The sequence below is a fragment of the Sciurus vulgaris genome (assembly GCF_902686455.1).
Source record: "Sciurus vulgaris genome assembly, chromosome: 11".
In the NCBI taxonomy this organism is placed as follows: Eukaryota; Metazoa; Chordata; class Mammalia; order Rodentia; family Sciuridae; genus Sciurus; species Sciurus vulgaris.
In genome coordinates this window covers 2,402,731-2,430,113 of record NC_136472.1, presented here as the reverse complement: position 1 = coordinate 2,430,113, position 27,383 = coordinate 2,402,731, and the positions used below count along the sequence as shown (strand labels likewise).

Here is a 27,383-nt window from a genome sequence, read left to right as displayed (position 1 = left end):
TCTTAATATGTTTTTGGATATGGGTTGCCAATATTTTGTTAAGGATCTTTGCATCTCTATTCATCAAGGATATTGGTCTAAAATTTTCTTTCCTTGATGTGTCTTTGCCTGGTTTGGGTATGAGGGTGATGTTAGCTTCATAGAATGAGTTTGGTAGGGTACCCTTCTTTTCTATTTCCTGGAATACCTTGAGAAGTATTGGAATGAGTTCTTTGAAGGTCTTGTAGAACTCGGCTGAGAATCTGTCTGGTCCTGGATGGTAGATTTTTAATGGCTTCTTCTATTTCATTGCTTGATATTGATCTGTTTAAATCATGTATGTCCTCCTGGTTCAGTTTGGGAGGAGCATATGTCTCTAGAAATTTGTCAATGTCTTTAGTAGTTTCTATATTGTTGGAATACAGATTTTCAAAGTAGCTTCTCATTATATTCTGTATCTCAGTGGTGTCTGTCATGATATTTCCTTTTGCATCATGTATTTTAGTAATTTGAGTCTTCTGTCTCCTCTTCTTTGTTAGTGTGGCTAAGGGTTTGTCTATTTTGTTTACTTTCTCAAAGAACCAACTTTTTGTTATGTCAATTTTTTGAATCATTTCTTTTGTTTCAATTTCATTGATTTCAGCTGTGATTTTAATTATTTCCTGTCTTCTCCTCTCCTGCTGTTATTCTGTTCTTCTTTTTCTAGGGCTTTGAGCTGTAAAGTTAGGTCATTTAATTGTTGACTTTTCATTCTTTTCTGGAATGCGCTCCATGCAATGAATTTTCCTCTTAGTACCACTTTCATAGTGTCCCAGAGATTTTGATATGTTGTATCATCATTCTCATTGACCTCCAAGAATTTTTTAATCTCCTCCCTGATTTTTTTTGTTATCTATGTTTCATTCAATAGCATATTATTTAGTCTTCAACTGTTGGAGTAATTTCCTTTTTTTATTTTGTCATTGAATACTACTCTCAGTCCATTATGATCTGATAGAACACAAGGCAGTATCCCTTTTTTTTTTTTTTTTTTGCATTTTTTAAGGGCTGCTTTGTGGCATAAAACATGGTCTATTTTCGAGAAGGTTCCATGTGCTGCTGAGAAGAAAGTGTATCCGCTCGTTGATGGATGGAATATTCTATATATGTCTATTAAGTCTAGATTATTGATTGTGTTGTTGAGTTCTATGGTTTCTTTGGTTGGATTTTGTTTGGAAGATCTATCTAGTGGTGACAGTGGTGCATTAAATTCACCCAGAATTATTGTGTTGTGGTCTATGTGATTCTTGAAATTGAGAAGGATTTGTTTGATGTACAGGGATACACCATTGTTTGGGGCATAAGTATTTACTATCATTATGTCTTCCTGATTTATGTTTCCCTTAAGCAGTATGAAATGTCCTTCTTTAACCCTTCTGACTAACTTTGGCTTGAAGTCCACTTTATCTGATATAAGGTTGGAAACTTCCACTTTTTTACTGAGTCCATGTGTGTGGTAGGTTTTTTCCCATCCTTTCACCTTTAGTCTGTGGATGTCTTTTTCTATGAGATGAGTCTCTTGCAGGCAGCATATTGTTGGGTCTTTCTTTTTAATCCATTCTGCCAGTCTATGTCTTTTGATTGAGGAGTTTAGGCCATTAACATTCAGGGTTATTATTGAGAAATGATTTGTATTCCCAGTCATTTGGCTTATTTTTTGTTTTTAAGTTGGCTTGGTTTCCTCTTTGAGTGGTTTTTCTCTAAGGTAGTTCCTCCCTTTGCTGACCTCCATTGTTGTTTTTCATTTTCTCCTCATGTAATATTTGTTGAGAACATTCTGTAGTGCAGGCTTTCTATTTGTAAATTCTTTTAACTTTTGTTTATCATGGAAGAATTTTATTTCATCTTCAATTCTGAAGGTAAGTTTTGCTGGGTATAGGATTCTTGGTTGGCAACCATGTTCTTTCAGAGCTTGAAATATGTTGCTCCAGGCACTTCTAGCTTTTAGAGTCTAGGTTCAGAAGTCAGCTGCTATCCGTATTGATCTCCCCCTATATGTAATCTGATGCTTTTCTCTTGCAGCCTTCAAAATCCTATCTTTATTTTGAATGTTAGGCATTTTCATTATAATGTGCCTTGGTGTGGATCTATTGTGATTCTGTGCATTTGGTGTTCTGTAAGGCTCTTGTATTTTATTTTGCATTTCATTCTTCAGGTTTGGGAAATTTCCTGATATTATTTCATTGAATAGGTTGTTCATTCCTTTGGTTTGTATCTTTGTGCCTTCCTCAATCCCAATAATTCTTATATTTGGTCTTTTCATGATGTCCCATAGTTCTTGGAGATTCTGTTCATGATTTCTTACCATCTTCTCTGTTTGGGCAACTTTATTTTCAAGATTAAATATTTTGTCTTCATTGTCTGATTTTCTGTCTTCCAAGTGGTCTAGTATGTTGGTGATGATTTCCATTGAGTTTTTTGTTTGGTTTATTTTCTCCTTCATTTCAAGGATTTCCATTTGTTTTTTTTTTTTTTTTTTTTTTTTTTTTTTTTTTTTGAGAATCACTATCTCTTTGTTGAAATGATCTTTTGCTTCCTGCCAGTGCTATTTCAGCTTATTGGTATTATCATTCATTGCCTGCATTTGCTCTCTTATCTCATCCTTTGCTTCACAAATCATCGTAATCATGTATAATCTGAAGTCCTTTTGTGACATTTCTTCTAACATACTGTCATTGGGTCATTGGATTCTAGTACTATAGAATCTAGATTTGTTTGGATCATTTTCTTCTCTTGTTTTTTCATGTTGTTCATGTATCTTCCCCTCTAGCGCTGCAGATCTGGGGTACTGCAGATTTCCCCTATAGGCTTGTAGTGGCCCTATCAGTTTCCAAAACCCTTTCCTTAAGGGGAGATCAATATTAGCAGTGCCCAAATCAGACACTATGCAATCCTAGACCAAATAGCCCCTATGGGGACAATAACAAAATTGTCATGATAAACAAAATGAGTTCAAATGTTATCTTCGGTAAAACAAACAGGTTTGCAATAAGGTCTGCAGTTTCTAATGGAGGACAAAGAGGATGCAGAGGGTTGTAGAATATGGCTGTTAATGTGATAGGAAAAGAATATACAGAAGTTCTAGAAAATAGAAAGTGTGAGAGTGTAATCAAAAGAAATCGGATGTTAGCATGCAAAAAAGGGAGAAAGAGACTCTGAGGGGTAAACAAAAGGAAAAAAATCAAGAAAAGTAAAGAAATAAAAATGTAATTTTTTTTTAAAGAGGAGAAAAAAGAAAATCTACTGTATAACAGTCATATACTAATGAAACCTCCCAGTGTTCAGTAGCCTGATGCATGAGAGGTACCTGACAATGAATTCCATGCCTCCAGCAGGTGTCTCAGGATGGGAATTGCCCCACCCGAAGATCGGAGCTATGGCTTCCAGGATTATCCAAGATGACAGCTCTGGTTTTGAAATGTGTTGGCAAATAGGGAGTTGCAGCTCAGGGGTGGACGTGGTCAGCTGGAGGTCCTGGAGATGGGATGCAGTTGGTCTGGCAGGGGTCCTGGAGGTCCGGTGTGTCTGGTGTAGTTGTAGGATCCTGGAGGCCAGGTGCAATCAGTCGGTCTGGATTTCCGGTGATAGGGCACACTCAGTTGGTCTGGGGGTCCTGGCAGCAGGGAGCAGTCAGTTGATGTAACGGCCCCAGAGGCAGGGAGTGATCAGTCGGGCTGAGGGACCCTGGAGACTGGGCTCACTCAGTTCGACCAGGGGTCCTATGGGTCCTGGCTGTTTTCTCAAAATGGCAGCAGCCACATGTAATCAAACCTGCAGGTATTGTGACAGTAAACTTCCAGGCAACAGCAGGCAGCTGGTGCTCCACTGGCAGTCTACGATCAGTCTGCTGCAGCTGTTGGACGATCAGGAGGTGAACCTCGAGCATTGGGTGATGGATAGGGGTTAGGTAGGCGATGGACAGGCGAGAGGCTGGCAAATGGCGGATGATAGACGCCTGACAGTGAGCAATCAGCTCTCAAAAAAGGCGTCGATATGCTGGCAGATTGCAAGTCATCACAGCAGACAAATGGGGTAAACACCAGAGGATCAATAAGCAGCAAAATCTGCCTCACCAAGAAACAGATATCCTCTGCTTGAATCCGGCGTTACGGAGTGACAAGGAATGCAGCCTCCTTCTAGTCTGACACCTTGGATCCCCTCAAGTTATCTTTAAAAAATTTTTTTTATTTGTCCAGGAAGCTTTACAGTATTTATTTATATGTGGTGCTGAGAATTGAGCCCAGTGCCTAACACATGCCATGGAGGTCGAGACCACTGAGTTACAAACCTAGCCCCTGATCAAGGTATCTTAACCACGATAATGTTCAATCAAGAAATAACTTGTCAGAAAGTATAGACATATCCCCCTTAAGAGAGAGGCATTTATGGGGACCCATTATTTCCTGGATGAGTCTGTAAAGCATGAACTGAAACCATTTAGGGGAGCACTGTACCAAATTAGTGTTCTCCAAACCAAAGATGTTGTCTGTAGTAGTAATGGCCTTCAGATTTGTATGAAAAAGCAAATTTAATTGGAGATTTATTTAAGTCATTTCATGTTCTGGCTACCTATTTTTCAATAAGATAGGCATGAACTTTTGTGTAAATTTGTAAACTAGGATGGAAATTTAAATGTATCTTAAAAAATAATGAGAGCCTGATTCCTTTAAAAGATGATATGGTTAGGTAGGAAAGCATTTGGGCACTTTTTCCACACAGAGTAAGTTAGGACCTCTCAGTTTATTGATTAATTTTCAGATGAAATGTTGCATTGTGTTATTTGTCAAGATCCCTGCCTTATTGAGATAAGGCTTAGCCTCTCACCCTGTGTTAGACGGACTACAAAGAAAGTTAGACTTCCACTCATTTTAAATTATATTTAATACAGAGATTTTTGTCAAAAATATTACTGTAATCCCACAGGGCCTTGTAGCATATATCTGTAATCCCAGCAGCATGGGAGGCTCAGACAGGAAGATCTTGAGATTCAAAACCATACTCGGCAACTTAGTGAGGCCATAAAGAGCTCAGTGAGATGCTGATTCTAAATAAAATATGAAAAATGTCTGGGGATGTGGCTCAGTAGTTTATTTCCCCTGGGTTGGATCACCCGCACAAAAGAAATTACTACGATCCCAAAATTAACAAGAAATAGCATACAAAACTAAGTAAAGATTTGGGTAAATTATAAAAGGTATTTCAGGTTGTAAGATGTTTTGAAAGAAATTAAAATTTGTAAAGGGTCCCCTATATGATTGATTTGATAAATTCATGTGTTTCTGAGTAGGCAAAATAAACACCAAGATATGCCAGTGTAATACAGATATTATGTTGCTTGGTTTAAAGCTATCATGCAAACTGAATGTATTTTTGATCTTTTAAATTTCATTTTGTATTTTACACATAGAACATTATAATTTTTGGATGTTAGTGTTTTGAAGAAGTAATCCTTGTAATAGAACAACCTGAGTTAAATTGAGATCACCAGCCATCACATATAGCACAGAAGAGGATATAAGAATGACTTCCAGTACTAATATGAAACCCCAATTCAATTGAAGGAGTAAGTATAATATTATATACATTAAATGTACTGATGAAATTGAGTTGCTGGATGTTTAAACCCAAAATTTGGAAACCAAAGGCAAGGAAGTGAAAGTGCCAAGGAAAAGTGCCCAATATTTTGCCCTTGCCCTCTAAGGTCAGCTAGGACCCAGGAACACTGGGATTTCTCTAAGGGCTTGGTGATTCTGGGTCTCATGGCCTCCCAGTCAGGGGCTTCAAGGGGACCCTAGAGAGCAGGAAGGCAACCAGTGCACAGTCTGCAAAGAGGAGGGTCTCTGGAGAAGGAAATATCTCTAATGCTTCAAACAGAAGTCAAATATGATCAGCAAGACCATGGTCTATCCTGGCAGATGGGGACAACTGCGAGAAGAATAGCTAAAGGAGCCAAAAGCCTCTCACATGTTCCTATGAATGATCCATGACAAATCTCAGCTGACTCTAACAGTACATATGAACAAGTCAAATTTGCCAACTTGTTCTTAAACACCTGACAGAAGAATGGAACCAAAGTACAGGCACACATGGACATTGAAAATAAAATACAATGGTTCTTTTCATGTAACTAGAAGCGTACATTAGGGTTAGTGCTCCCAAAAGTAATTAAAACTGAGAAGTTATACAGGAAGAGATTTGCTGCTTGATACAAAAGTTTGTTCTGATTCAATTAGAGATAATCTGTGCTTTTCTTTTTCATCATGATGAAATGAATTGTTGCTCAGACTCCACTTCAAGAGGTTGCCATTCATCACTTCCAGCCTGGGGACTTGATTTTAATCAAGACCTACAAAAGACACAAGCTTCAGTTGGGCTGGAAAGGACCTGAACAAGTGCTAGTAATGACTGGAATGGCTACAGGGATGATTCAAGGGGGAGAACTCATTATGGTGGATAATTTCCACATTAGAAAGTTAATATATCTTGAATGGATGACAACACTGATGGGTACTTGAGAAAAATGAAAATGAAATTAAATGTTTTAAAGCTAAAAAGGGGATTTGTGAGAAATGGAAAGTCCAGTGGTCCATTTTCAAAATATAGCTTTTAGCCTTATTTGAGATGTAAGAGAAAATTGAGTCATTTTATGCATAGTCTTCACAATTCTTTGTCCCAAATTAAAATTAACCATTCATATAGATTGTAACCCTGAAGTCCTCCAGTCAGGCCAGGGGTACTGCCACAATAGGAATAAAGGAGGTAGACTGCATGCCCAAGTGTGCTTCCTAGCCGTGTTTTATAGAAGGACTTTCTGGCAGAAGTACAGCTTCCCTTGCCCACTCACTTTCAAGCATATGTTTGATTTCATTGGAACCTCAATATATCTCACAACCTGAGGTCCACTGAAATACTAGGATAGTCATGAGACTCACTAATACACTTGGAAAAGCCCTGAGGAACACTATGGTACTAGGGAAGGTGTTGACCAACAAATAGACCTGCGGTAGATTCTGAGCACCACTGTGATCATGAGTGTGACTCTGAACTCCATGGAAAACCTGGGAAAGACCCCAGGATTCACTGAGAACTCCATGAAGACTCTGAAATCCAGTGTATTCTTGGGGAAGGTTTGGACCCTCAGTGAGATGCTAGAAATACCACTGAGTCTCACCTACATTGGGAATAGCACTTAGCCTTATTGAGATGTTGAAAAAAGTCCTGTGTTCTACTGAACGCATAAGCAAGATGATGAAGCCCTACTGACCCCTGGGGAAAAACCTAAGTTCCACTGTATCCTTGGGAATGGTCCTAGCTCTGCTTAAATCCTGGCAAGGCTATGAGACCACTATGTCTCCTGGAAATGTTCTACATATAACTGTGAAACTGGGGTAGTATCTCAGCCTCATTAAGACCCTGTAGAAGATCTTGAACACCACTGAGAAAATAGGGAAACATTGAACCCCTCTTAGATTCTTGTGAAGGCCTTAGACTCTTCAAAACACAATGGGGAATTATCTGAGACCAAAAAAGATCATGTGAACATTTCTAAGTGAAACTAAATTTCTTGGGAAGACCCAGAGTGCCAATGAAACCATGAAAATGTCCTGAGTTCTGCTTAGATGCTAGAGTAGGCCCTGAGTCCCTACTGACATTGGGAAAGGGCCTGAACCCCTCTGGTACCCTGCAAAAAGCTCCAAGTGTCACATAGATCCTGGAGTAGGCCATGAACACAACTCTGACTTTGGAAATGGCCCTGAGTTTCATTGAGACCCTGGGAAATGCTCTGAGATTCACTGAGACCCTAGCAAAGAACTCATCCATGTGTGCACTTGGGGAGTAAGCTGAGCCCTAGTGAGACTCTGAGAAGAGCACTGAGCATAACTGAGACACTGCAAAGGCCCTGAGAATAACAGACCCTGGTAAAGAACAGGAGTCCATTTGAGATACCAACCAAGATATGTGGTCCATGGAGGACCTAGAAAACATCCTGAACCACAGTGGCAGGCTGGGAATATTCAAGATCACCCACTGCTGGTGAAGGGAATGAGATCACTAAGAATATGCAAGACACCCTTAACATGACTGTGAAATTGTAAAAGACCAGAAATCCCACTGACAAATCCTGGATGAGGCCCTGCAATCCACTGAATCACTATGAAAGTCAATGAGCCTCATCAGAGACCTGGAAAAGCCCAGAAATCCAATGATGTAATAGGAACAACCCTGAATCCCATAGAGACACCAGTGAGGGCCCTGAACTCTACTGAGATACTTTACAAGGCCTTTAGATCACACAAACTCTGGGAAGGTACTTGAACTTCACTGAAGGACTATAAAGATCCCTGAGTTCCACTGAAGTACTTGAGAAGGTCCTTTAATATCTTGCTACCTTGTGGAAGGCACTACACCCACTGAAGCCCTTGGAAAAGTCATCAGCCCCTTTTATGTGCAGGGCATGACCTGAGACACAATGCAATACTGGGAAAGGGCCCCTTAGAACCTACTGAGAAATTAGTGAAAACCATTAACCTCAAAGAAATACTGGTAAAGAATCTAAATCCCCTATGAATCCATGGACACTTCAATGTTCTACTGAAATTCTGGAGAAGGACCTTAGACCTGATAACTCAGTGAAGTGCCCTGAGCCATTTTAAGCCATCAGAGAAGATGCTGATCCAGACTGAGACCCTGGAGAAAGTCCTGTTGTACGTGTAGAAACTTGGGATGGCTCTGAGTACCACTGACCTGGTACAAGGCCCTAAGCTTGGACTGAGACTTGACAAAGGGCCCTAATCACCACAGAGACTCTAGGTAAAAATATGAGTCCCACTGAGAATCTTTGGACAACTCTGAGTCCCACTGAGACTGTGGGAAGACTGTAAGCCCCACTGAAACCATGGAGAATGTTGTGAGCCACTGAGTCCTTGGGAAGGCCGTGAATGCAGTGGGATTGTCGGGATGGGGCCATCGCCCAGTGAAACTCTAGGAAAGTTCTGTGAGACAGCCACAAAATCCACGTTGCCCACAGAGACAGCCCACTGAAATCCTAGTGCAGATTGAGCTCCACTGAAATCTTGTCCAAGGCTCTGAAAACTACTTTGACCCTGGGGAAAGCTCTAGTCCTTCTGAGACATTGTTGAAGCCCCTGAGCAACACTACCACTCTGAGGATATGCACTGAGCCCCACTGAGAACCTTGGCAAAACCTGGGATTCCCTGAGATTTTGGTGAAATCTCTGATCCCTCTGGATTTCTGGGGAACACTGTGATGTCCCTGAGAACCTAGGTATTTGGGGAGCCCCTTTGAGAATTCTGAGAGAATATGAGTCCCCCTGAGATCCTGGGAAAGAGTGTGGACACAATAAAACTCTGGCAAACATTATGAACACTTCTGGGACCTGGGCAAGAGCCTGAACCTCATTGAGACACTTGGGAATGATGTGAATTCCACTGAGAATCTGAGGAAGGCCCTCAGCCCCATTGAGTACCTCAAATAATTTGAGGCTCAGTGAGACCCTGAGGAAGGCCCTGAGTTTCACTAAGACTCTGAGGAAGGCCCTGAATCAATTTGATTTGGAAAGTTCTTAAGCTCTATTGAGATTCTGGAGATGTTCTTGAGCCCCACACATATGTGTGAAAATACATATGTTCCACCAAACTCTGGACATACCACTGAGCCCCAGCAAGATGCTAGTGAAGGCCCTGATACATGTTATCAACCTGAAAAATTCATAAGACACAGCGAGCTTTGGTAAGTCTGTGAACCTCAATGAGTCTCTGGGAAAGATATTGAGTTCCACTGAGATCCTGAAAAACACCCTGAGCCTCAATGAGACCCAGAGATTGTATTGAGCTCTATTGAATCTCTGGATAAAGTTCTGATTTCCACTGAGACTGGGGAAAGAATCAATATGCATTGAGAAACTGGGGAATGTACTGTACTCTGTGGGATCCACACTGAGGGTCTGGGAAAGTCAATGAGATCAGTACAATTCTGGCAAAAACCCTGAACACCACATTCACCCTTGGGGAGCCTCAGATCCCTCAGAGAACCTAGGGAAGGCCCTGAGCCACAGTAACACACTGAGAAGACCCTAAGCCCCTCTGTCAATCTGTGCAAGGCCCTGCAACTCAGTGAGACTTGGGAAAAATATCTCATCCCTGTGGATCCTCTTGGAAGTCCCTGCTGCCCACTGGAATTGTAGACTTTTCCCTGTTCCCCAAAGAGAATATCTGAAAAAATTTCAGCCCCACTAAAACTCTGGGAAAGGCTCTGAATCCAGTTGGAACTTGGGAAGGCACCAGTGCCCCAAGGCAACTCTGGGAAGCCTGAGACTCAAGGGCTCTCATCCCAATAAGAAAATTATGTAGAATTCCTCAGTGAGAATCTGGGGAATTCCTTGAGCCTCCATTGAGACTCTGAACTTCTACCTGATCCCCACTGAGAACCTCTAGGCCTCAATGAAACAGTGTATATAGTACTGAGCCCAGTGAGACTTTAGGAAGGTCCTGATATAAGTTTGATACTCACAAAGATTATGAGACCTGCCCTTGGGGAAGTCTCTGAGCCTCACTGAGACTCTGGAAAAGACCCTGAACTCTAATGAAACCCTGAGAAAAGAACTTGAGCCAGAAAGAGACCCTGGGAAAGGCACAAAGACCCACTAAGGATTGGGAAAGATTTGTAGAAATAATGAGACCTTGTTGAATGCTCTGAGCCCCTCAGAGACCCTGGTGAAGGCCCAGATTTTCACACATATATGGGGTAAATTTATTCCCAATAAGATCCAACATCCTTATGAATGTGTATGAGCCTGAGGAAAACCCTATGCATGAGTATGATCATGTGGAAGGTCCTATGCAACTGTGATCATGTGGAAAGTTCCAGTGCATTACTATTACCCTGGGTATGGAGCCTATGCACTAACTTGACACAGGGGAAGGACCTAATGGCTGACCCTGACTGGGGAAGGGTCAATACATTACTGTGACCCTGGGGCATTCCCTATGCAGTTCTTTGATCCTGGAAAATGCTGTATGTATGACTGTGATTGTGGGGAAGGTAACTATTCATGACTGTACCACAGAAAGGTTTCTATGCATAACTTTCCTCTTCAGAAAGGCCCTATGCATCACTGTGACAATGAGGAAGGGCCTATTAATGACTGTGACCATGGGGAAGAGCCCTATACAGGACTGTGACCCTGAGAAAGAACCTATCCATGAATGTGACTGCAGAAGGACCCTATGAATAACTGCAACCATTAGAAAATGCTTATTCATGACTGTGACCATGGGGAAGGGCCTGTGCATGACCCTGACCCTGAGGAAGGGCATATGCAGGACTGTGAAGGACTATGATTGTGACCCTGGATAAGGTCCCTATGCATGACTATGACCCTGCAGAAGGCTCTATTTAAGACTGTGAGCATGGAACAGGGCCTATGCATGACTCTGACACTGGGGAATAGTCTATACATGACTGTGAGCTTGGAAGGCCCATATGCATGACTTTGACACTGAGGAATATCCGATGTATTACTGAGAAACTGGGGAAGAGTCCTAAGCATGACTGTGGCCCTGTTGAATGATGTATACATGTCTCTGACACTGCCGAAGTGTCCTATGCATGACTGTGACCCTGGGGAAGGGTTCTGCATGACTGTGACTTGTGGAAGGGCCTATCCTTGACTGTGTCCCAGCAGAAGGGCAGTATGAATGACTGTGACCCTGAGGAAGGGCCTATGCATGACTGTGACCATTGGAAGGTACTATGACTGTGACCCTGGAGAAGGTGACTATGAATGACTCTTACCCTAGGGATGGGCCTAATGCATGACTGTGTCCCTGTGGAAGGGCCCTATGCATGGCCCTGAGTCTGGAGAAGAGCCTATGCCTGCATGTGATGCTGGGAAAGGCCCTAAGGAGGGCTGTGACCCTGGAAAATGCTGTAGGCATGACTGTGACCATGGAAAGGGGCCTGAGCATGACTGTGACCCTGGGGAAGGGCTATGCATGACTATGACTCTGCAGAAGACCCTGTGCATAACTGTGTCCCTGAAAAATCTCCTACGCATTTCTGTGACCTTGAGAAAGCATTATGCATGATGTTGACCCTGAGGAAGGGCCAGTGACTGTGACCCTGGAGAAGGTTCCTTTGCATGACTGTTACCCTGGGCAAGTGTGCTATGCATGAGTGTGACCTTAGGTAGGGCCTTTGCATGACTGTGACAATAGGGAAGGGCCTATGCAGGACTGATGCTGTGGAAAGATGCCGTCCATGCTCTGACCCTGAAAAAGGGCCCTATTCATGACTGTCACACTGAGGAAGGGCCCTATTCATGACTGTGATGCTGAGGAAGGGCCTATGCAGGACTGAGACACTGGGGAAGGGTGCATGATGGTGACCCAGAGGAAGGGCCCTATGGTTGACTGTGACTCAGAGGAAGGACCCTGTTCATGACTGTGATGCTGATTAAATGTCTATGAATGACTGTGACCCAGGAGAAGTGCCCTATGCATGAGGGAGACCTGAGGTAGGTGATTGTGACACTGGGGAAGGGCCTATGCATGACTGTGACAATGGGGAAGGGTTTTGTGCTTGAGTGTAAGCCTGGGAAAGGCCTATTCATTATGGAATGGTCCTATGAATAACTGTGACCCTGATAATCAGCCTGTGCATAAATGTGACCCTGGGGAATTGCCCTATGCATGTTTCTGACATGAGGCAGGTAATATGCATGATTGTGACACTGGGGAAGGGCCTATGCATGACTGTGATGCATGACTATGATCCTGGGGAATGTTTCTATGTATGACTATAAGCCTGTGTGGGCCTAATCATTATTGTCACCTGTGGAAGGGCCCAATGAATGACTGTGACCCCAATTAAGGGCCCTATTCATGTCTGTGATGCTGAGGAAGGGCCTATGCGTGACTTGACCATGGAGAAGTACCCTATACATGACTGCATCCCTGAAGAAGGGCCTATGCATGACTGTGAGCCTGGGGAAGGGACTGTGCATGACTGTGACCATGTGGAAGGTCCCTATGCATGACCGTTACCCTGGGGAAGAAATCTATGCATTATCGTAACACTGGGGAAGGGCTGAATTCCTAACCCTGACTTGGGAAGAGCCTATGCATGACTGTGACACTGAGGAAGAGCTGATGCTTGACTGTGATCATGGGGAAGGGCCTATGCATGAATGTCAAACTGTGGGTGTGCCCTATGAATAACTGTGAACCTGAGGAATGGCCTATGTATGACTGAGACTCTGGGGAAGTGCCCTATGCATGACTGTGAACTGAGATGGGGAATAAGCATGACTGTGACCATTGAAAGGGCCTATAAATGACTCTGACCCTGATGATAGGCCTATGCATGACTGTGACCTTGGAGAAGGGGCTTATGCATCACTATGATCCTGAGGAAGGACCCTGTGCATGACTGTAAGCCTGGGGAAGGGCGTATCCATTTCTGTCACCCTTGTGGAAGGGCCCTATGTATGACTGTGATGCTGAGGAATGGCCCTATGAATGACCATGCATGTGGATGGGCCTATCCATATCTGTGACCCTGCAGAACATCCCTATGAATGATGGTGAGCCTGAGGAAAATCCTGTGTATGACTCTGACCATGTGGAAGGGCCTATGCATGACAGTGATCCTGGAAAATGTCCCTATGCATGACCGCTACCCTGGGGAAGGGCCTATGCATTACTGTGACCCTGGGGAAAGGCTTATGCATGACTGTGACATGGGGAAGGGCCCTATGCATGGCTGAATCCCTGAGGAAATGGGTATACATTACTGTGACACTGGGGAAGGATCCATGCATGACTGTGACCATAGGAAATGAACTATGCATGAATCTGACCATGGGAAGTGTCCTATGCATATCTGTGATGCTCAGCAAGGGCCTGTTCATGACTGAGACCCTGTGGAAAGCCCTAACCATGACTGTGACCCTGCAGAAGGGCCCTATGAATTACTGTGACCCTGAGGAAGGGACTATGACTGTGACTCTGGAGAAGATCCCTATGCATGACTGTTACCCTTGGGAATGACCCTATGCATGACTGTGACCCTGGGGAAAGGCCCTATGCATGACTCTGAGCCTAGGGAATAACATATGAATGTCTCTGACCCTCGGGTACCCCTAAGCAGGACTTTGACCCTGGTTAAGGGTTGTATGCATTTCTGTCACCCTGTGCAAAGACCCTATGGAAGACTGTCACCATGGGGAAGGGTTATGCATTACTATGACAATGCAGAATGGGCCTGTGCATGACTATGACACTGAGGAAGGGCCTATGCATGACTAAGACCATGGGCAAGGGCCACATGCATGACTGTGACCTTGGGGAAGGGACCTCTGTGTCACCCTGAGTCTGTGGAAGAGCCTATGCTTGACTCTGAACTTGAGGAATGACCTATGCATGAGTGTGACCATGAGGCAAAGTCTATACATGACTGTGACACTGGGCAAGGGCTGTATGCATGACTGTGACCCTGGGGAAGGGCCTATGCATGATTGTGACCCTGGGAAATGGCTGTAAGCATGACTATGACAGTAGGGAGGGTTCTATGGATGACTGTGATGCTGTGGAAGGTCCCTATGTATGACTGTGGTACAGAGGATGGGCTGATGCATGACTGTGCCCATGAAGAATGGTCTATACATGATTGTGACCCTTTGGAAAGACCTATTCATGACTGTGACCCTGAGGGAAGGCCTATCCATGACTGTGACCCTGCAGAAGGTCCTGATGAATGACTGTGTCCCTGAGGAAGGGTGTATGCATTACTCTGACAATGGGGATGGGACTTATGCATGACCATGACCCTGAGGAAGGGACAATTACTGTGCCTCTGGAGAAGATCCCTATGCATGACTGCTACCCTGGGGAAGGGCCGAATGCCTGACTGTGACACTGCAGATGGACCTAACCATGACTGTGACCCTGGGGAAGGGCCTATGCATGGCTGTGACTGTGGAAATGGGCCTATGCATAAGTGTCATTATGGGAAGGGCCTTATGCATGACCATGACACTGAGGAAGGGCCTATGCATGATTGTGATCTTGGGGAGGGCCCTATGTGACTGTGACCCTTAGGAAGGGACTATAACTGTGACCCTGGAGAAGATCTCTATGCATGACTGTTACTCAGGGGAATGGCCCTATGCATGACTGTGACCCTGTGGAAGGGCCTATGCATGACTGTGACCCTGTGGAAGGGCCCTATACATGATCCTGAGCCTGGGGATGAGTCTATGCATGACAGTGAGCCTGAGGAAAGACTTATGCATAGCTGTGACACTAGGGAATGTCCTATGCATAACTGTGACCATGGAGAAGGGACTGTGCATGACTATGACCCTGTGGAATGCCCTATGTAAGATTGTGACCATGGAGAAGGGGTTACACATGACTGTGAACCTGGGGAATGGTCTATGCATGACTCTGACCTTGCAGAAGGGCCCTGTGCATGACTATGAACCTGAGGAAAGGCCTATGAATGACTGTGACCATGGGGAAGGGCTTATGCATGACTGTGAGCATGGGGAAGGGCTCTGTGCATGAGTGTGACATTGGGGATGGCCCTATGCATTACTGTGACAATGGGAGAAGGGCCTATGTATGACTGTGACCCTGAGAAAAGGTCAATGACTGTGACCCTGAAGAAGATCCCTATGCATAGTTCTTACCCTCGGGTAGGGCCCTATGCATGACTGTGACCCTGTGGAAGGGCCCTATGCATGATCCTGAGCCTGGGGATGAGCCTATGCATGATGGTGACCCTTGAAAGGCCCTAAGCAGGACTGTGGCCCTGGGGAAGGCTATATGCATAACTGTGACCATGGGGAAAGAAGTATGCATAACTATTTCATCTCTGGGGAAGTGCCCTATGCAGGACTGTGACCCAGAAGAAGTCTATTCATGACTGTGACCCTGTGGGTGGGCCCTATGCATCATTGTGACCCTGGCAATGAAACCTATGCATGACTGTGACTATGGGGAATGGTCCGTGCATAGCTGTGACAATAGGGAAGGCTGTATTCATGACTGTGACCCTTGGGAAGGGCCTGTGACTTACTCTGACCCTGAGAAAAGTCCGTAGGCATGACTGTAACACTGGGAAAGGGCCCTATTGATGACTGAGACCATGCTGAAGAGCCTCATGCATGAGTGTGACCCTGGGGAAGGGTCCTATTTATGACTATTGTCTTGAGTAATGGCCTATGCATGACGGTGACCATGGGGAAGGACCCATTTGGGATGGCCGTATGCATATCTGTGACCCTGTGGAACGACCCTATGCAAGACTGTTACCATGGGGAAGCATTTATGCCTGATGGTGTCATTGGGAAGGCCCTATGCCCGACTCTAATCTTGCAGAATGACCCTTTGAAAGATTGTGACCCTACAGAAAGGTCCTATGCATGACTGAATCTGAGGAAGGGCCTAAACATGACTGTGACCATGAGAAATGCCTTTGTATGATTGTGACACTGGAGAAGTTTCTATGCATGACTTTTACTTGGGGACTAACCTATGCATGACTGTGACCATGGAAAAATGCCTGTGCATGACTGTGACATGCTGAAGGGCCTTATACATGACTGTGACCATGGGGAATGGCCTATAAATGACTGTGCTGATGGAGATATCTGTATGCATGACTGTGTCCTTGGGGAAGGGCCTATGCATGATTGTGACCCTGGGGAATGGTCTATACATGACCGTGACATGGGGAAGATTATGATGCATGACTATGACCCTGGGGAACGTCCCTATACATGACACTGCCCATTAGGATGTGCCTATGCATGAAGGTGACTCTTTTGAAGGGCCCTCAGCATGACTGTCATCAAGCGGAAGGGGCCTCTGCAAAACTGTGACCCTGGGAAGGCCCTATGATGACTGTGTTGGGGTTCAATATTGACCAATCCCCAGAGACTCAAAGTGCACACACAATAATGCAGGTCTCAAAATGAGGCTTTATTGCAAGCTCCAGTTTGGACCACAACCATCCTCTCAGACCACTACAATGGCTGAGTGGATAGCAGCCCTGAGGGGTGAGAAAGCACTCTATTTAAGAGATTTTCAAGCATTCACACACAAATACCTGCACATTATTTGTTAACATTTGAACTGCTAAACATTTGTCCTCTTTGGTTGGGTCCCACCAATCTATTTGATTCTCATTGGGTCCCGCCAGAACTGAAAGGTCCTGGAGGAAGAAGGGAGGAGGGAAGGGGTGAACTATGCAGGAGGTGAGTTGGGGCTAGGCCCCCTGTCCTTGATAAATAAGGTTCCCGGGCAGCTACACATTCCGTGGACAGGTATCTCTTAAAGTCTTGATAAGTCTGGGGACCTAGAACGTCCTCTTTGTCCTGTATTGGCTATTGAGGGTGCTGTTGCAACGGCCTGCATCCTGGTGATTAAGATAGTTTCTCATTCCTTAGCGTTTGTGCACCCTTTCCTGTGGGGGGGTTTTACAAATGTCACCCTGTTCTCAACATTCTCCCCTTTAGTTGTTCATAATGAGGAATCATGCTCATTTGGGCATCACACATATTCATCCTCTGGGACCAGTATTCTCTCATATTGTTGCCTTAGCACCATCAGTTGGACTGTGCTTACATGATCCTTAACAAAAGCTATTCCAACTTCCAGAGGCAGATGGCTTTCATGGCCTTCATTTCCTCGATTTGACCCAATTCCCTATTTCTTCACTAACTGCCTGTCCTCAGTTCTGGCTTCATTCCCTCCTTTTGCTTTAGGAACTCCTTACTGCCATCTGGAAAGGAGGTACTGATTGTTCTGGCTGCTTCAAAGCTGAAACGGGGCAGTGAGGGGCAAGCAGTTTGGAGTTCCCTTTTAAAATTGGGTCAATCAAGGGATCCAAGGTAGAAATCTGGTTGGGAAGAGCAGGATGTAAAGTCATCTGGGGTTGGGTGCTTCTATGATAGAAGAACAAAAAGACATGAGTACTGAAATGAGATAGTAGAAAGTAAATGTTGCAGCATCTGGAACATGCCAATTAATATCGTGAAGCTGACAGAAGTCAATCTGTCACCAGGAGGTGGAAGAACTGAGAAATTGTTCCCATAACAAGGCCTAACAAAGGCTGAAGAGTACAAATTTGGGAACTTTAACATTGTTCAGGTTATCAGGAATGTAAACACAACATTTAATGCTTAATGTCACTCATGTCCCCAGAAAATATAGTTAAACTACTTAATGTCATCTGATTTTTGTAAAATATCCCTTTAATGGTATAGCATGTGTTAAGTAGAGATCTCTATGCTTCTGTTACTTAGGGCTAGATAATCATACTAGCAGCAAATAGAATTAAGCTTACCTGTGTAAACTGACTAAAAATTTCTGACTCTGGCTGTTTCTCTCAATAGTTATCAGGCACATTTGCCCAAGACTCTTTCATTTGTAGCTTCCAGTCTTTATTCTAGTGGGCTAACACAAGTGTACACCTTAAGTTACATTCAACTATTATTTCTCTTAAATGCCCAAGAATGGCTATATTTTGGTTTTAACTGTTTAGATGGGTGTCTAAGATTAAGCTGGTCAAATTGACCTGTTCCTTTCTTGTTATAGAGTCAGCTGAGTTCCCTCAGGGGTCACTGGTAGAGAACATAAGAGGAGCTTCTTAGCTCCATTAGTGCCATTGGTTAAGCAGGATCTCCTCGATGAGGTGGCTTCCTTTGGAAGTATCAGGGGTGTCTCCCTTTTCTATGACTCTCCTTTGTAGCAGGTGCAATGACTGGCTTTTCATTCTCTAGTAGCCTCATCAATGTCCTTGATCAGGAGTTTGTATGACCCACCCAGAGTTGCAAAGCTCCTTCGAGAAGTCCTCTTGTTCCCTGGTCCAGGCTGACTTTGAGGGCAATATACTGTTTTTTTTTTTTTTTTTTTCTTGGCCTCTGTATTTAATTTCAATCTCTAAGTTTGATCTTAACCATCTAGCAAACCAGTCTCACCAGTCATAAAGTAAGAGTACTGGGCTTTAACTTCAATGTCTATAATTTTACAGTCATTTACACTTTTATTTAAATTGAGTGTATTAGTACTGGAAGTTACCACTATCTGTTCTATAGGTGATGGCTTATTATCACAAGTTACCTAGGTTGTGTGTTCTTGAAGCAGCTACTTCTGCAAAACATTGACAGGAAACAGTATTACAAAATGAATTTGGCAAGAGTAAAAATATATTCAGCTTGTATAATAGCTCTCTTATACTTTGGCTGAGCTATACATTATATCCCCTGTTTGAGATCACAGTAATTTTACAACAAAACCAATCTCTTGACCATAACTTTAAAGAAGCTGAAGTCTGACTTATTTTGGAGTCACTCTAACATGCAGTAAGGTGAAAGACAGCCTTATCTCAGGTAAGGCATGGCTCTTTACAAATCTTAAGTGAAGTGTTCTAATTCTGATGTTGATCTTTGCTTCTTTCTTAAATGTCATTTTAAGAAGTTTACATATATTAATTCCTGAGTCTATATGAACAATAGTTAACACAATTTAACATTTTATCTAAAACATGAATTAAAGAAAGCCTGAGAGCTTTTAACTTTCCTTTTGTGTGGCAAAGTGGCAAAATGTTTTCATGTTTCACAATATTAACCTTTAAACAAATCAGGCTCTAAATTTTAGAAATACATTTACATTTAAAATATTTATCTCAGTGTAAAAAGTAACAAATTTTACATATAACCTACTGATAACAGATCCTATAATGGAACATTAGATGATAGAAATAAAACCCCAATAAAATGTACTCTTTATGAGTTTAAAATTACCATTATAGACAAGTTAAATTTGGAGAATAGCAGCTTAATAAATTCCCTGATTTAAAACTTGTATACCTGGAAAATATTTACACATTTAATATACAAAGAGTGACCATTTCACAATTACCTTGACACTTTTATATTACCAAATTTAGATTTTAAAGAAAAATTTAGACTCTGTAATGTAGTACAATACTCTAACAGTTGTTTAACCATAATTGTATAAACCCCATTTTTTTAAGACTAATTGTTTTAAAGAAGAAAACTTAATAGACACAAAGGTAAGAGTAAATTAGTGTTTCTAAGAAATTCTTGTCATTTTACCATATAGATTAAAGTTTGGTTTATATCCAAACATTAGTATTTCACCTTAGGAAAAACCTTAAATAGTTTTAACTGTCTCACATACATACAACCAAGTTAGTTACATGCAAACTTGTTGAAATTTACCCTTTACTTACACAGATTTCTTAGCACTTACTTAGACTCCCATGTGTTTTATCACATGAATACGTTTTTCCCAGAAAGATTTTGTTCTTCACTAAATTTCCATATCTAAGACCTTTTATTTTCTCTTTCTTATTTGTTGACCCTTTTGATTCATATTCTGAAACAACTCTTTAGAAATTTCTGAATTTAGATAAATGACTCCATTTTAATAAGATTAAATATTTTGTTATTTATAGTACTCTAATTGAACAGTTGAAACTTTTGGAACCCTTTGTATATAGAATTGTACCTGTTAGGACGTAACTCTTAGTAACCTTGTTTTTAGTTTAGTGATGACACAAAGCAATTTTAAACCCTTTTTATTTACCAACCTATGAAAACACCAATAAAGTTTAAGTATGTTACTCCATGAAATTGAAGGAGTTAAAGTGTACTTGATGTTATTTAACAATTAGCATTTTAACTTTGTAAATTAATCAGATGTCTCTAACACATTTGAGTAATCCCATACATGTTAAGTCTAATTCACTTATTTTGTAAAAATCAAGATGTCAGACAAGTGTCCTGAATAGTATTTTCCATCTCTTTTCTGTTGAAGAAAAGTCCTATAAACAATTGATATTAGACATTTTATTACCATCAACATTTCATTAGTTTGACCACCTAGAGACTTGTGAGATATTTTCAAAGACATTTTACTTCTTATTAGTTTACCCAATTTAAATTGGACCCTTTAAATCACTTGAATTAAAAGTATCTGGATCCATTTAAAAATTATAATTTTAGGAGAGTTCAATTTTGATACAGAGAGAACATGACGTCAAACAACACAACGTACAAATAATACAAAATCAAAAGCCTTGTAACTTTATAGGTGAATCTCCATTGCAGTGTAACACATGTTCAAAAACTCTAGTAGAATGAAAAACTAGAACTGATCAAAAAGTCATGAGCTCAAAAAAATATTCAATTAAAAACAACAACAATTCTGGAAAAAATGATATGTCCATTAATTACTTTATTAAAGTACTATAAAATGTACTTTTTCTGGAGTTCAGGTAAAACTTTTTCTTTTCTTTTTTCCTTTTCTTTCTTTTTTTTTTTTTTTCCTTTGGTTTAAGACTGGTCTCCTACAGAGCCTTCAGGCTTTCTCAATTTACATTCAATGTAAACTTTGACTGAGATCTGGAAGGAGCTGAGCTAACAGGTTTTAGCAGAAACTTTGTGCTTAGGGCATTTTAGCCATTTCTATCAGGACAATCTTGGATGTCAAAGAAAATCATGAGACCTTATTTTCCATTACTTTTGAGAATGAAGCTAATATGCTAAGCTCCTCACTGAGATATGCCACTGGTTGTTGAGCTGCCTATGGCTGCCTATCCAGGATTTATTTTCCCCTTTGTGACAAGCAGGTTAAATCTTTCTTCATATTTAAACTGAGGACAGAAGCTTGAAGTAAGGCCACTTTTTGATTTTTCTGGGGCAGAATATTGTCCTATGGTCACTTTTCCTGTAGCATTGAACGTGTTGATGGCATAATTAAGCTTTTTTTTTTTTTTGATGTTATTATTCCTATCAGCTAAGAAGTTTAGAAATTTACATACTGGAGAACAATTACAGATGTTTTATCTCTGAACTTTGTTAAGTCCTTAGCTAAGGTTTGTTCAAACAGGTGAGGGCCTTTTCTCTAAATTCTGAGGCAACACTGTCTAGGTTAGTTGAGACATATTATCTGGTTCCTCAAAGGCAAACAGAAATTGCTATTCAGAGTCTGTGTACACAGAAAAAGGCATCTTTTTAAATCTATCTTAGTAAACCAAGCAGCAGCTGGAATTTCAGATAACAGAGTAAGAACTACAGGGTGGGGGAAATTACTGCATCATTATTCTAAGGTTTTGGACTAGGTAGTTTGCTAGTTTGCTTTTTCACTCCTAAAATGGGTGAATTGCATGGGTTATTGCAAGGCATTAAAAGTTTCTGTCATTTAAGTCAACAACAAAATGACCTAACATTACAGCTCAAAGCCCTAGAAATAGAAGCACAGAATAACAGCAAAAGTTGTAGAATACAGGAAATAATTAAAATCAGAGCTGGAATCAATGAAATTGAAACAAAAGAAACAATTCAAAAAATTGATAACAAAAAGTTGGTTCTTTGAGAAAGTAAACAAAATAGACAAACCCTTAGCCACACTAACAAAGAGAAGGAGAGAGAAAACTCAAATTATTAAAATTCATGATGAAAAAGGAAATATCACAACAGACACCACTGTGATACAGAATATAATGAGAAGCTGCTTTGAAAATCTGTTTCCAACAATATAGAAACTACCAAAGACATTGACAAATTTCTAGAGACATATGCTCCTCCCAAACTGAACCAGGAGGACATACACAATTCAAACAGATCAATATCAAGCAATGCAATAGAAGAAGCCATTAAAAACCTACCATCCAAGAAAAGCCCAGGACCAGACGGATTCTCAGCTGAGTTCTACAAGACCTTCAAAGAAGAACTAATTCCATTGCTCCTCAAAGTATTCCAGGAAATAGAAAATTAGGGTACCCTACCGAACTCAGTCTATGAAGCTAATATCACCCTCATACCAAACCAGGAAAAGATACATCAAGGAAAGAAAATTTTAGACTAATATCCTTGATGAATAGAGATGCAAAGATCCTTAACAAAATATTGGCAAACTGTACCAAAAACATATTAAGAAAATTGTGCACCACAATCAAGTGGGGTTCATCCCTGGAATGCAAGGATGGTTTAACATCCGTAAATCAATAAACGTAATCCATCATGTCAACAGAATTAAGGATAAGAATTATATGGTTATTTCAATTGATGTAGAAAAAGCATTTGACAAAATACAACACCCATTCATGCTCAAAACACTAGAAAAAATAGGGTTAGTAGGAACATTCCTGAACATTGTAAAGGCTATTTATGCTAAGCTCATGGCCAACATCATTCTTAATGGAGAAAAACTGAAACCATTCCCTTTAAAAACGGGAACAAGATAGGGATGCCCTCTTTCAGCACTTCTATTCAACATTGTCCTTGTAACTCTAGCCAGAGCAATTAGGCAGACTAAAGAAATTAAAGGGATACGAATAGGAAAAGAGGAACTTATGCTGCCACTATTTGCGGATGACATGATTCTATATTTAGAGGATCCACAAACCTCCCCCAGAAAACTTCTAGATCTCATCAATGAATTCAGCAAAATAGCAGGCTATAAAATCAACATGCATAAATCTAAAGCATTTTTATACACATGTGATGAAACAGCTGAAAGGGAAATGAGGAAAACAACTCCATTTGCAATAGCCCTAAAAAAAGAAAAAAAAAGATAAAATACTTGGGAATCAATGTAACCAAAGTAAAAGATCTGTACAGTGAAAATTACAAAACATTGAAAAAGAAATTCAGGAAGACCTTAGAAGTTGGAAAGATCTCCCATGTTCTTGGGTAGGCAGAATTAATATTGTCAAAATGGCCATAAAACCAAAAGGGCTATACAGATTCAATGCAATTCTTATTAAAATCCCAATGACGTACCTTACAGAAATAGAGCAAGCAATCATGAAATTAATCTGGATGAATAAGAAACCCAGAATAGCTAAAGCAATCCTTAGCAGGAAGAATGAAACAGAGGGTATCACAATACCAGAACTTCAACTATACGACAAAAAAATTGTAACAAAAAAGGCATGGTATTGCACCAAAATAGACAGGTAGATCAATGGTACAGAATAGAGGACACAGACACAAATCCAAGTAAATACAATTTTCTCATACTAGACAAAGGTGCCAAAAATATGCAATGGAGAAAAGATAGCCTCTTCAACAAATGGTGCTGGGAAAACTGGAAATCCATATGCAACAGAATGAAAATAAAACCCTATCTCTCACCCTGCACAAAAATCAACTCACAATGGATCAAGGACCTTGAATTCAGACAGGGACCCTGCATCTTATAGAAGAAAAAGTAGGTTCATATCTTCAACTTGTTGGCTTAGGATCAGACTTACTTAAAAGGACTCCCATAGCACAAGAAATAAAAGCAAGAATCTACAACCGGGATAGATTCAAACTAAATAGCTTTCTCTCAGCAAAGGAAACTATCAGCAATGTGAAGAGAGAGCCTACAGAGTGGGAGAATATCTTTGCCATTCATACTTTAGATAGAGCACTAATTTCCAGAATATATAAAGAACTCAAAAAAGCCACACGAAGAACCCAATCAACAAATGGGCTCAAAATATGCACAGACACTTCACAGAAGAAGATCTACAAGCAACCAACAATCATATGAAAAAATGTTCACCATCTTTAGTTATAAGAGAAATGCAAATCAAAACTACACTAAGATTCCATCTCACCCCAATTAGAATGGCAATTATCAAGAATACAAGCAAAAATAGGTGTTGGAGAGGATGTGGGGATAAAGGTACACTCATACATTGCTGGTGGGGATGCAAATTAGTGCAGCCACTCTGGAAAGCAGTGTGGAGATTCCTTAGAAAACTTGGAGTGGGCCCACCATTTGCCCCAGCTATCCCTCTCCTCAGACTATACCCAAAGGACTTCAAATCAGCAAATCAGCATACTACAGGGATACAGCCACATCAATGTTCATAGCTGTTCACTGATAAGCGGATGATGTCACATAATGAAGGATGGGAAGGGGGCAAGAATGGAGGAAGGAGGGACTGTATAGAGGGAAAAGAGAGGTGGGAGCTGTTGGGGGAATGAAAAAATAATGGAATGAATCAAACATCATTACCATATGTAAATGTATAAATATGCAAATGGTATGCTGTTACTCATTGTAGATACAGAGAAACAACATGTATCTCATTTGTTTACAATAAAAATAAATTAAAAAGAAGTTTCTGTCATTTTGAATGACATTTAATAAGCCCTTTTTCTTGTCTTTATGCTCCCTTTTCTTTCTTTTTGATCTCCAATTTAAAAAAAAATGGAAGACGCAATCTTCATCTAAGGATTGATCAGGGCCATGTGCCAATTTTTGTAATATCCTCTAAATGTTTGGGGTGACTGAATGATAAATTTATACTTTAAAAGTAGGTGGCCATCTATGGATTCAGAATTCAGGGTGATGTGTCTTCTTATTGCCATCCTGAGTCTCTCCATGAAAATAGCAGGATTTTCCTGAAGTCCTCATAATAGATTTCTAGGCATCCTATGTTAGGTCAGAAATTTAGGTGGCTGTAGGTGGTAGAGCTGAGGAGCTGGAACAAAGGCCAGCCCACCAAAGGTGACCATCAAGTGGGCTAGAAAGTTCCACTGATTCTTCATGTCCACCTTCACTCTTCATGTCACACAACAAGACCCATTCCAACCCAGTCTATAAAAATCCTGGGCAGCCAGGGCCACGTGGGATTTTCTCCAGGTCCCTATACCCCGGGGGTCTGGGAACTTTCCTGAGAGCCAAATTCCTATAAAGCTTGCTCTGGCCACTTTCTGTCCAATTTTATTTGGCCGCTTCTTCTGCCCATTGAGCCCGCAGAGCCCACCGAGCTTACATTTGGTGCTGAGACCTAGGAGGTGTTTTCAGGCTCCCCCACTTGGGGTTGATACCCAAACCTCCTCAAAAGAGCCAGGAGGTTCCCTCCCATCCTACTCAGCTGTGCTCCCTTTGCTCCATCCCGCTTCAAAGGGAGGTAAGTTCCCTGGGTTTTTTTTTTTCCCATTTGAAGCTCCAATTTCCCTTCCATTCCACCGAGGGTTCTGTTCCCTTGGCAGGCCACAGACTCCCTCCACCCATCTGCCTCTGGTCACAGTAGAGTCGACTGGGCTTCCAGTTAGCCTCCATGTCTGTCTTAGGCCCCCAAGACTTGAGAGAAGTCTCAGCTTTTGGCTTGCCCGCCATCTTCCTGGTGTACACAAGTCAGAACTGGGGTGCCTGTGCTGCTTCTGTACATCTCTCTCTGGGTAAAATTGGAGGGCTAATGTGAAATACCTGGAGCTCATCGGACCCCAAAACTATTTTGGGGTGTATCCACTGTAATTTTATGAACAGGGACTTCCCAGAAACTGAAGCCATAAGTGGCTAATTTTTTTTTCAACCTTGGTCTGGCCTCAGTATATTCTAGGTAATGGCTCAAGATGGCCACCAGAGGACACTCTTGACTTTCAAATTCTCACAGACTTGGACAGCCACTGTTTTAAGGCAGAAAAGCGGTTAGTTTTTTATTCCACCTTGGTCAAGCCTCAATGTTTTAGATGGCCACCGGAAAGCACTCACAACCATTAGCAAGCTTTCTTTTTGGAATTTGGTGCTTGCCCCGCTCCTCCTTCAACCTGCTCCATCACAAACATTCTCCTCCCCAGAGTGGTCCCAATCTTGGCCTCCCCCCATGCTCTGTCCAAAACTCTGCCTCCTCTTCCTGTCCTCTTCCTGCCAACTGTCCCCTCCTCCTGCAGATAAAAGACCTCCCCCATTCCTCCTTGGAGCCCTCCCACTTCCACTCCCAACTCCTCCCTCAAAAAGCCTCTCCATCCAGTCTGCTCCCTCTTCCCCTGTCAGCACTACAGGCAACTTTATCAGACTCTCCCACTGCCTAACCCAGAGCTTCTTTATCCTCTCAGACAGGTAGCTGGTGCAATGGGGATATGTGAATCTATGTTCCATTCTCATTTAGGGTATTTCTCTGCTGATTCCTCTACTATATTAAGGAATTTAAGTATCTTTCCCAAACTTATAGTCTTACTATCCTTTCTTCCACTTCCGGTATCCAACAGGCAGCACAGGACCATGCTGACCAAGCCCATTTAACAGAAAGAACTTCACTCACAGGGGCAGGTTCCAATAACCAAACCAAGCTGGAACTATTGGAAAGGCCAGCAAAGCCACCATTACTGTGCTTGCATGGCCAAATACCTCTAGCAGGCATGCAGGCAGTCTCCAATATGGTAGTAAACTTTGATAAACTGAGGGAAATTACCCAGAATCCAGATGAGAATCCAGCTCTGTTTCTTAACCACCATACAGAGGCCCTTACTAGACATACTAAACTGGACTCTAAATCCCCCTCTGGGGCTACAACGCTAGCAACCT

The 27,383-nt window shown here is 41.8% G+C and overlaps 1 long non-coding RNA gene across 1 annotated transcript in view; it reads right to left on the bottom strand.

Annotated features, from left to right (window-relative positions):
- The window catches only part of LOC306640620, a 246,494-nt gene that overhangs the window by 166,821 nt on the left and 52,290 nt on the right, over window positions 1-27,383 (bottom strand). Inside the window, exon 2 of the long non-coding RNA XR_013757830.1 lies at window positions 20,037-20,309. This is a non-coding gene — a long non-coding RNA (uncharacterized lncRNA). The remainder of the gene's footprint in view (window positions 1-20,036; window positions 20,310-27,383) is intronic.